We start from the raw sequence: 12,905 nt of genomic DNA on the forward strand, positions 1-12,905 counted from the left end.
CTCATCTCATCTGCACAATCCACTTCCTAATTTGAGGAAACACAGGTAACATACATTTCCTCTCTCTTGCAAACATTCCTACCAAGCATTACCAAACAAATGACACAAACCAACAGCAAAGAAGCTCAGTCTGCTTCCTAATCTGAGGTAACACAGGTGACATGATTGTGAAAGGTTCAAATATTTTTATGTAATCATGCACACACTATTTATTCCTTCTCAAAAATTTAAAAGCCATTGATTTGCCCCAAAATTGTTTTTTTAATAACATTTTAGAAACAGAGCACAGGTCCTATGTACAAGCATTCTATTTCAGTACTGAAAACTCACTATTTTACAAAATACATTTCCTCTCTCTTGCAAACATTCCTACCAAGCTTTACCAAAAAAATGACACAAACCAACAGCAAACAAGCTCAGTCTGCTTCCTAATCTGAGATAACACAGCTGACCTGATTGTGAAATGTTCAAATATTTTTATGTAATCACGCACACACTATTTATTCCTTCTCAAAAATGTAAAAGCCATTGATTTGCCCCAAAATCGTTTTTTGAATAACATTTTAGAAACAGAGCGCAGGTCCTATGTACAAGCATTCCATTTCAGTACTGAAAACTCCCTATTTTACAAAATACATTTCCTCTCTCTTGCAAACATTCCTACCAAGCTTTACCAAAAAAATGACACAAACCAACAGCAATGAAGCTCAGTCTGCTTCCTAATCTGAGATAACACAGGTGACATGATTGTGAAAGGTTCAAATATTTTTATGTAATCATGCACACAGTATTTATTACTTCTCAAAAATGTAAAAGCCATTCATTTGCCCCAAAATCGTTTTTTGAATAACATTTTAGAAACAGAGCACAGGTCCTATGTACAAGCATTCATTTTCACTGCTTAAACACATTGATTTTCCTCAAAATCGTTTTTGTAATAACATTTTAGAAACAGAGCGCAGGTCTTATGTACAACCATTCAACTTCAGAACTAAAACCTCACTATTTCACAAAATAAAAATCCTCTATCTTGCAAATGTAGATACCAATGATTATCAAAAAGCATGACACAAACCAACAGCAAAGAAGCTCAGAGCCTCATTTATGAGGCCCTGCATCAGTTTTGCGCTGGTAATGCATCACTTTTTGTGACGCATCGGCGGCATAAAACATGTGCCTTGTTGCGCCATATTTAAAAAATTACGCATCCAGGTAGATGCGTCACTTTTTAAACCCCTGCGCCACATTATACCTGCGTCAGGTATAATGTATGCAGAGGGGGCATTCCCCTGTAAAAAACCTCGTAATAGTGACGCAGTGAAATCTATGAGATTTCACTGCGTCACTTTTAGGACACTGTTACGTCAAAATCTTGCGCCTGCCTCACAGCAGGCATAAGACTGACACAAGCCCTTTCACATGGGGCTTTCCCCATTTGAAAGGACGTATTGCTGGAGTTGCGTCACTTTTGTGACACACTCCAGCAATGCGTCACTTTTGCGCTTACAGATACGCCAGAAATACTTACTTATCTGTAACTCCTTGCAACATGATGCATCATACATTAAATATGACGCATCATTGGTGTCGCAAGGTGTGCGCAGTGAAAACTGACGCATCGCTGTTTTCATAAATAAGGCCCTCAGTGTACTTCCTAATCTGAGGTAAAACAGGTGACATGATTGTGAAAGGTTCAAATATTTTTATGTAATCATGCACACACTATTTATTCCTTCTCAAAAATGTAAAAGCCATTGATTTGCCCCAAAATCGTTTTTTGAATAACATTTTAGAAACAGAGCGCAGGTCCTATGTACAAGCATTCCATTTCAGTACTGAAAACTCACTATTTTACAAAATACATTTCCTCTCTATTGCAAACATTCCTACCAAGCATTACCAAAAAAATGACACAAACCAACAGCAAAGAAGCTCAGTCTGCTTCCTAATCCGAGGTAACACAGGTGACATGATTGTAAAAGGTTCAAATATTTTTATGTAATCATGCAAACACTATTTATTCCTTCTCAAAAATGTAAAAGCCATTGATTTGCCCCAAAATCGTTTTTTTAATAACAATTTAGAAACAGAGCGCAGGTCCTATGTACAAGCATTCCATTTCAGTTCTGAAAACTCACTATTTTACAAAATACATTTCCTCTCTATTGCAAACATTCCTACCAAGCATTACCCAAAAAAGACACAAACCAACAGCAAAGAAGCTCAGTCTGCTTCCTAATCTGAGGTAACACAGGTGACATGATTGTGAAAGGTTCAAATATTTTTATGTAATCATGCACACACTATTTATTCCTTCTCAAAAATGTAAAAGCCATTGATTTGCCCCAAAATCGTTTTTTGAATAACATTTTAGAAACAGAGCGCAGGTCCTATGTACAAACATTCCATTTCCGTACTGAAAACTCACTATTTTACAAAATACAATTCCTCTCTCTTGCAAACATTCCTACCAAACATTACCAAAAAAATGACAAAACCAACAGCAAAGAAGCTCAGTCTGCTTCCTAATCTGAGGTAACACAGGTGACATGATTATGAAAGTTTCAAATATTTTTATGTAATCATGCACACACTATTTATTCCTTCTCAAAAATGTAAAAGCCATTGATTTGCCCCAAAATCGTTTTTTCAATAACATTTTAGAAACAAAGCGCAGGTCCTATGTACAAGCATTCCATTTCAGTACTGAAAACTCATTATTTTACAAAATACATTTCCTCTCTCTTGCAAACATTCCTACCAAGCATTACCAAAAATATTGACACAAACCAACAGCAAAGAAGCTCAGTCTGCTTCCTAATCTGAGGTAACACAGGTGACATGATTGTGAAAGGTTCACATATTTTTATGTAATCATGCACACACTATTTATTCCTTCTCAAAAATGTAAAAACCATTGATTTGCCCCAAAATCGTTTTTACAATAACATTTTAGAAACAGAGCGCAGGTCATATGTACAAGCATTCCATTTCAGTACTGAAAACTCACTATTTTACAAAATACTTTTCCTCTCTCTTGCAAACATTCCTACCAAGCTTTACCAAAAAAATGACACAAACCAACAGCAAAGAACCTCAGTCTGCTTCCTAATCTGATGTAACACAAGTAACATGATTGTGAAAGGTTCAAATATTTTTATGTAATCATGCACACAGTATTTATTCCTTCTCAAAAATGTAAACGCCATTGATATGCCCCAAAATCGTTTTTTGAATAACATTTTAGAAACAGAGCGCAGGTCCTATGTACAAGCATTCCATTTCAGTTCTGAAAACTCACTATTTTACAAAATACATTTCCTCTCTATTGCAAACATTCCTACCAAGCATTACCCAAAAAATGACACAAACCAACAGCAAAGAAGCTCAGTCTGCTTCCTAATCTGAGGTAACACAGGTGACATGATTGTGAAAGGTTCAAATATTTTTATGTAATCATGCACACAGTATTTATTCCTTCTCAAAAATGTAAAAGCCATTCATTTGCCCCAAAATCGTTTTTTGAATAACATTTTAGAAACAGAGCGCAGGTCCTATGTACAAGCATTCAATGTCACTACTAAAACCTCACTATTTTACAAAATACAAATCCTCTATCTTGCAAATATTGATACCATCAATTTTCAAAAAGCATCACACAAACCAACAGCAAAGAAGCTCAATGTGCTTCCTAATCTGAACTCTCAATCTATATTGATTGAATCATAACTCACCTTTACAAATGCTTTGGGAGATTAAGAACAGTGTCAGATACACACACCAATATTTCTTTAGCAGAGCAAAAGGTATGTACTCCAGGCACTGCAACCATGAATGGCACAGAAAACCTCTAATTCTACACATATATCCCTCATGTTAACCAATTAAAACTCTTCCCTCTCTATTTTCAAACCAACACCCTTCCCCCCTCAGCCCTTTCTACCTGTTACCATAGCAACTCCCTCCCCACTGAGCTCTCAGTGTTAAAAGTTTATTCTACAATGTTGCAAATGAACTCAGCAAGGATGTTTGACCTCTCAATACACCAGCTTATCAGGTGCAATTTTTCTTTAAATGACTTTTTCTTAACCATTCAAATTACTTATTTCACAGACCAGAACCATGCACCCTAACTTTCAGTTTTCAACTATCTGAATCCACCAATCATTCCTTGTGATTCAAGAGCACTGAAACTCCACATTTTTTTTTTGCAAACTCCTACTGTTCCAACTGCCATTTCATTCCTACACTTCATCTGACTGCACCAGAACCTCCAATCACCATGTACTCTGTCTGGATTATTGGACATAGCTACATTCACTGGGCTCAAAGGTATGCAGCTATCAGAAATTTTCACAACCTTAATTTACCAAATGTGCACATAAAATGGATTGGACAAAGAGGATTGAGATGTCATCAATTGATACCATTGGTGAAAACCATTCACCATCTGCCACACCCGGACCTCATAATATTGCACTGTGGTGGAAATGACCTAGGCACTTTGACTGGGGTAGGTCTGGAGATGGTTTTAAAGGACACCTTTGGGCAATTGATGACACTTTTTCCACAAACTGCCTTGGTATATTCCAATATATGCCAAAGACAGAAATGGAAGTGGTCCAACCAATTTTGTCCACAATTTGAGAAAGCACGGAAACATGTGAATAAATCTGTTTCTGCTTACATGAGAGACTATGAAATGGGTTCAATATACAACAATAACTTGCGTTACAACATGCAAGATATCTACAGAGAAGATGGTGTGCACTTCTCAGATGAGGGGAATAGAATATTCCTCCTGAATATAAGACTGTGCATTGGAACCTACTTGTAGGTACCTAAATCAGCCACAGAACCCAAAAGCTCTTTTCAGAGCTACCCTACCTCTGATCACTCAAAATGATTACTTTTCTCTAACTTTTTTCACTATTTTTCACCAAAGTACGCTCCCCGGTACGCTCCCCGGTACGCGTACTGGGCGCTCCCCCAACGAAAAATTTAATTTTTTTTTGTTTTTTTTGGGCCTATATGGGCCTCCTAAGCCCCCCTCAGAAAACCTAGGGGTCAGGGGGTGTCTACCATGCCCCTTTTTACCCATTCCCAACGTTGTTTGTCCTCCATCTTGTGTCTCAAATCTATCGAAACACAAGATGGAGGACTCCCGTTGCGCTTACTGGTACGCGTACCGGGGCGCGCACCGGTGAGCGCTCCCAAAAAATTAAAAAAGTTAATTTACATAAAAACCACTGGAGAGACTTTCACCAAATATAGAATAGGCCCTACTACATACCAGTCCCTACCATTTTCCAAAAGTTGGTGGAATTCCATTGAGCCATTTGAGCTGTAGCCCTGTCTAAATATCCTGAGGTAAATTGCATGACAAAAACACATATGAAGTGTTAGGATTTACAACCAATTAAAATGTTACTTTCATTTTCTACTTTTTTTTCCTGACATTTGATTGGTTATGTACATGAATATAAATGAAAAATGAGAGGGAAACACGGCCATTTTGACTACACCTACCTGAGGTACATCTTGAAAAAAATTTCTCCATTTATCTTCATCACCCTTTAATAAGGTAAGTTGTTAATTTGTAAGGGGCACTTTAAGTTAGTTTGTAAAAACGTTTTCTCATAGTTATTTACTGTCCCTCAGTTATAGTTATAGATTGAAATAGGCTTCTCTGTTATAGTTATGGATTGAGTTAGGCTTCTCTGTTATAATTATGAAATTACTTAGGCTTCTTCACATACACTTTTTTGATATTTCTACTTCCTGCCTGATACCATACACTGCCCAAAGATAACTTCACTGTTAAAAACTCAGAAGTACCTGTCTAAACTTAAACCCAACACTGCCCTAACTCTACTGATATATTTATTTTTAATGCAATTTACAGCAAGAAAATGGAAGGAGAAGCAAATATTTCTTACGAAATAGTTATTCAAAACAATCCTGAGGAAGACTTTGACTTTATGGATCAGTCTCTAGACGAAGAGTTAGTTAATTGTGTGGAAGAAATGGAATCATGGACTGAAAATGAGGACATTCCTGACGCTATAATGTTGGAAGTGTTATTAAATTTTGAAAAATCACAGCAATAAATTATTATTTAATAATCAAAAATTGTTCCAGACATTATTCTTTTTTATATGTAATTCATGAAATAGTACCAAAATGAATATAATATAATGTGAGACTTACAGTATACTGTGCAACTTTTTTATGTTACATAGTAATTTTGCTCGTAGTTACTTCCTTTCTCCCACTATAGTATCTCCAATGTGTATTTGACATCTCTTTTTCATCTCCTGCCTCCATGTTGTTTCTACTTTCCTGACAAACTATGGTATGGATTCCATATACCACAATAACTTCTGTAACAACATGCAAATTATCTACAGAGGAGACAATCTACATTGAATTTAAAACTCTGCATTGGTACCTACATGCTGGTACTTATATCACCCACACAACACAACAACTCTATGCAGAGCTACCCTACCTCTAAGCACTTTAAATTAATATTTTACTGTTTCATTGGGTTTGCCTCTTGGTACGCTCCCCGGTAAGCTCCCCGGTGCGCGTACCGGGCGCTCCCCCCGCGAAAATCGATTTTTTTTTATTTTTTTTTGTCCCGCGGGACCCTTTTATGGCCCCCACATCAAACCTAGGGGGTCAGGGGAGTCTACCCTGCCCCCTTTTGGTCATTTCCCCCTTTGTGTTTGCCACCTCTTGTGTCTCGATCCTACCGAGACACAAGATGGCGGCCGCTCCGGACTTTTTGGAATGTTTACAGACACCCGAGAGCCAATCAGCTTTCCGCGCGCGAACTCGCGTTACACGCCGGGTGCGCCCCCCGGTGCGCATACCGGGGCGCGCTTATAGATATATATTTTTTTTAACCTAAAATATTCAAAATCCTCTGGAGCACATATCTTGAGACATAGCAAAGGCACATCGGGCTACCAGTCCCTACAATTTTACCAAGTTTGGTGAAAATCCATTCAGCCGTTCGAGCTAAAAGTGAGTCCAACCGCCCTATGGAAATTAACATGGGGAAAACACGTTTTGGGACCCCCCTTTTATCTCGCCCCCCGCTTGACGAATCCCCCCCAAACTTTCAGGAAAGGAGCGAGGCAAATTTGAGGAACATTACAGGCAGATCCCTCAATCTGCGCCAAAGTTATTCCCAATAGAATTTTGCGGATTTCCTATGGAAAACAATCCTAACTATAACTACCTACTGGCGACCACCAGTAGGTAATATATATATATATTCACTACAAAAAACAAAGTTTACAGGGACGTTATAGTTAGGGTCAGATTTTACTCTTACAATATCATAGAAATTCAGCCGTCATAGTATATATATATATATATTGCTACACAATATATATATATATATATATATATATATATATATAGATTACCTACTGGCGGTCGCCAGTAGGTATATATAGTTAGGATTTTTTCTCTATGGGTTTTTTGAAAATTCTATGTCTAATAACTTTGCCGTTTGTGGACGGAATTGGCTGAAATTTTCAGGAAAATGGCACATTTTGTTTCTGAGCAGCCTTTGAAAATTTGGGGGGGGTTCGTCAAGGGGGGGCCGAGAAAAAAGGGGGGTCCCAAAACGCGTTTTTCCCATGTTAATTTCCATAGGGCGGTTGGCCTCACTTTTAGCCCGAACGGCTGAATGGATTTGCACGAAACTTGGCAAAATTGTAGGGACTGGTAGCCCGATGTGCCTTTTGTAGGTCTCAATATATGTGCTCCAGTGGATTTTGAGAAATTAACGTTTAAAAAAAGATATATATCTGTAAGCGCGGACCAGGCAGCGGTCTGGTTCGCGGACTTTTCGCGCAACGGAGCTTTGTGAAGCGAAGCTGATTGGTTCTCCGGCGTCTGTCAACATTCCAAACAGTCCGTAGCGGCCGCCATCTTGTCTCTCGGTAGGATCGAGAGACAAGAGGAGGCGAAAGCGAAGGGGCAAATGACCATAAGGGGGAATAGTAGATCCTCGCTGACCCCCTAGGTTTGATGTGGAGGTTTTAAAAGGGCCCCGCGGGGCAAAAAAAAAAATAATAATAATAATCGAACGGCTGAATGGATTTGCACGAAACTTGGCAAAATTGTAGGGACTGGTAGCCCGATGTGCCTTTGCTAGGTCTCAATATATGTGCTCCAGTGGATTTTGAGAAATTAACGTTCAAAAAAAGATATATATCTGTAACAGCGCTCCGCTTCGCGTACTTTTCGCGTTACGGAGGTTTGCGAAGCTGATTGGTTTTTCGGCGTCTGTAAACATTCCAAACAGTCCGTAGCGGCCGCCATCTTGTCTCTCGGTAGGATCGAGAGACAAGAGGAGGCCAAAGCGAAGGGGCAAATGACCATAAGGGGGCATAGTAGATCGTCCCTGACCCCCTAGGTTTGATGTGGAGGCTTTGAAAGGTTCTCGCAGGGCAAAAAAATATATACCGTTTTTTTTGTTTTTTTGCGTGGAGTGCGCTCGGTTCGCGAACCGGGAAGCGTTCTGGGGAGAGTACTTTCTTGAAAATTAGTGAAAAAAGTTAGAGTACAATAATAATTGTGCGTGATCAGATGTAGGGTAGCTCTGAGAAGAGCTTTTGGGTTTATGGTACATTTAGGTACTTATAAGTAGGTACCAATGCACATTCTTAAATTCAGAGTGAAAACTCTGTTGCCCTCATCTGAGAAGTGAACTCCATCTCCTCTGTAGATATCTTGCATGTAGTAACGCAAGTTATTGTTGTACAGGGAGCCCATTCCATGGTCTCTCATGTAAGCTGAAACAGATTTGTTTACATGCTTCCTCGATTTCTCAATTTGTGGACAAAATTGGTTCGACCACCTCCATTTCTGTCTTTGGCATATATTTGAATATACCAAGGCAGTCTGAGGAAAAAGTGCCATCAATTGCTCAAAGGTGTCCTTTAAAAGCATTTCCAGACCTACCCCAGTCAAAGTGCCCAAATCATTACCTCCACAGTGCACAATTAACAGGTCAGGTTTTGGCAAATGCATAAAGGTTTTCACCAATGGTATCAATTGGTGACATTTTAATCCTCTGTGGCCAAACCACTTAATTTCCACATCTTGTAAATTGAGGTTAGGTAAATTCCTGTTTTCAGCGTACCTTTGAGCCCAATAGATGTAGCTATGTCCAACAATCCAGACAGAAAACATGGCGAGAGAAGGTTCTCCTGCAGTCAGATGAAGTGTGGCAATGAAATGGCAGTTGAAAAAATGAGAGTGTAAAATGAAAAAAACTGAGGAGTTTCTGTGTTAATGAAGCAGTAAGAGTGATTGGTGGATTTTGATTGCTGAAAACAGAAAGTTAGTGTGCATGGATGAGTTCGTTGAAAGATGTATTTTGAGTGGCGAAGAAAAAATCATTAAATGAAAGAATGCTTTGGATATGCAGGTGCACTGAGAGTTCAGAGTTCAATTGCAACATTGTTGTGTGAGAGGTCTTGCAAGAGGTGGTTGCTATGCAGAAGAAGCAGAGAGGGGGCAGAGGGGGGAAGGGTTTTGCTTTGAAAAAAAGTGAGGGAAGAGTTTTGATTGGGTGACATGAGAGATCTGTGTGAGGAATTACAGCATTTCTGTGCTTTTGATAGCTGCAGACTCTGGAGTGCATACCTTTTGCTCTGCTGAAGACAAATTGGTGTGTTTCTGAGACTGTTTTGAAACTCAAAGTATTTGCTAAGGTGAGAAAAAATTTCTTTAATTTAGATAGAAAATAGTGTGCTTTAAGGAGAAAATTATGAAGAAAGTTGTGTTTTTCAAATGTTGCTTTGTCTCAAGTGTTTCACAAATAGATTTTGTTTGTTTGAGAAATTGTAATTGGAGAAAATGTGAAGTATTAGTACTGACAGGGCTTTTATGTGCATAGGAGCTGTGGAGTGTTTTCAAATTATGACTTGTAAATCGTTTTTGAGAAAAAGCAATGGTTTTAATATTGATGAGAAGGACATAATGGTGTCTGCTTCTTTATAAGGTAATTGAGAGTCTTTCCCATTTCAATGTAAGAAGTTTGTCTGTGGAGCAAATTGCTTGTAAATATGCTCCCACCTGTGCATGGCAAATTTAGATTTTGAATGTTTCCGTTACATAGGCATGTTAAAGGTGACTGAAACATGCTGCAAAGGCAATCAAAAAATGCTTTTATGTGTCTTAAGGACATTTTAAGTCATTTCCCCATGTGCAGTGTTTTCAAATTATGAGTTGAAAATCGTTTTTGAGGTAAAGGAATGTTTTCAAAATTTATGTGCGCCATATGACCCCAAATTTTTTTTTCAGGGGTGCAGCAGGGTGTTCTTGAGATACCCCTGCACCGTCGGAAAAATTCGTAATTTGCGATGAGGTAATTGCTAATCGCAAATTGCACCTTCATTCCTATGGGCCTCCTGCTGCATGGAAATGAATGGGTAATCTTGCTGAAATGCAAAGTCGAATCTGTATTTAAAAGGGTCTGCACCTCTGTACGGGTGTTCGCTATGTGAAGCACGAAAGTTTCACGGGCCGAACTCAAGGCCACCTCTCTCTGAGACAAAAGAGCTCTTATTCTTGCCATGCTGTTGAAATGTGCTCCCAAGGTTGGTATTTGTGGCCAGATTGAAAACTCCCTATGTTCATGTGTGGGAGGAAATAGAACATTTCTGCAGCAAATAACCCGTTCATTTACTGTTACGATAAAATGAATACTTTTAATTAACCCAGAACAATCTTCATTATTGAGCATCAAATAACTACCATTTTCCAAGAACTTGAACGTGGGGATGATAGCAGGAACTGGCGTGCCTTGCAACACGCAAGCCATATTTGGTCGGTGTTTGTTGCATGAACCGTGTAACTGTCTGTGCCTACACATTAGTGAATGATCTGGCGTCTCAGTGCATTCCTCTCCATTCAGATAAAGTTCTTGATCATCTTTGAAAATCTGTATGTGTATGGAAGCGACCAGACTTGATGAAGAAAACCACTACCTAAAGGTTAATAACGACCTATTGGTATATATTTCATACAATTTGAAAACTTATATAAAGCAAAAGGCAGCGTTATTAAACCGTGGATAAGGCACGTTGCCAAAGCAGTCAACCTTTTGGATTTATACTGGAAATGTTAAAGGAAGAATTACGGAGTAGGGCCTGTAAATCTTTAATAGACAACGAGTAAAATTACTCCAACCATCGTATTCCTCTAACTCCGGGATAGTAGGGGTGTTTAATTTTTTAGAAGTAGCCAATCCAAAGCATTTGGTCTGGGAAATTGTTTCATTCACAAACAACATATGTTTTGGGATGAGACATGCACGGTGGAAAGCCTCAGTGCCTTGTACCTGCCAGGTTCGTGAACCCCAAACTGATGTAGATCCTGGATATTTTTACTCTGTATTACGTTAGCATGGTCTCATTACTGGTTTAAACGCCATTTTTCCTTTTTTGTAACTTCTGCACACGACACTTAGTTGTTGCTTTAGCTTTCAGCCTACCTGCGTCAAGATCTATGCCTGCTTCAAGCAGGCGCAGGGTTTTGATGTAGCTTTGTCCTATCTGATTGTAAATGCGGCACACCGTGGGTGGCAGAGCAGCGGTGCACGTTAACTGGTGCATCCCTGGGGATGTGCTAGTTAATATAAATCTGCCCCTTTACATTTAATTATGTGCAGGGGACACAGAGTAGGTGAGGTTTATCCAAGGTTAAGAAGAGATGAGTCCTGTTCAGTGAAAAATTGGAGATAGGCTTCAGTATATTATATACTTAAGTAGTGTGTTAAGTTTTTGATGACTGTTATTAATTTACTGTTGGGTAATAGTGGTTAATAACATTTTTTATTATATTTTACCACAGATTCAACTGCAGATTATTTCAAGATTTTAGGATGCCTAGCAAAGAAAGAGTAAGAAAGGCTGGAAAACGTCAAAGACAGCAGGAGCATGGAATATTGCAGCAGTCCTCTAACAAAAAGATTTGTCAAGTCACCAAGAAAGCACCGGGTAAGAGTCGAAAAACAGTCATAAGAAATATGTGTAGTAAAAAAAATATTACTACAGAAAATGTTTCACTCCAGAAAAGGAGACAGAATTCAAATGGTAAGGAAAGGCCAATGAGAAATGTTACTGCTAGAGTAAGAGAGAACTCTATGCATGAAAGTAGAAGGAAACAACAGTTTAGGGATATTCGTAAACGAATGTTCCGCAACAGGATAATTGGGAATTTGTGAAAAAATATTAAGAAAGGTCAGCAGAAAGTGGTTTTTTATAAGAGAAAAAAAATAGTTGAGAAAGTTATTGATCAGGCATTTGAAATTAAACGTAAGTTATTTATTTTGACAATCAATAGAATTAGGAAGCTAAACAAGGTAATTTATGATTTCAAAAGAAATAGTAGATGGAAGAGAATAGTTAATCGTAGTAATTTTTGTGAAGTTTTTTCTGGAGAATGGATGCATAGTTCAAGCTCTGAGGCATTTTTTAATGAGGAGAGTTATTTCCAGGATAATGATTTGGTGCATGCAGTTGACACCAGTGGTCGAGCTTATGAAGTGAAAGATGGTTGTCCAGTTGAAAAAGAAAAACTTGTGAGAACAGAGATAGAAGAGGTGTTAGGTAATGAGGTTTTAGGGAGACGTCCTAAGGGTCCTGTGTACACCTGGAAGTGTAGTAGTATTTGCAGTGTACGACAGGATTCCATCAATTTGCTTTGTGATTTTATACGGTCATTTAGTAAGAAAAGTTTGAAGCAGAAAATGAAGTTGTTGCAAGAATTAGATCCTTGCAGAGTGAGAGAAGTGATAGGTTTGCATGGTCATTCACTGGCTTGTCTTTCCAGGAGAGTATGCCAGAGTGTTTTTCATCATTTCAGGATGCTAG

Source organism: Lissotriton helveticus, chromosome 4_1 (genome assembly GCF_964261635.1).
Source record: "Lissotriton helveticus chromosome 4_1, aLisHel1.1, whole genome shotgun sequence".
Classification (NCBI taxonomy): domain Eukaryota; kingdom Metazoa; phylum Chordata; class Amphibia; order Caudata; family Salamandridae; genus Lissotriton; species Lissotriton helveticus.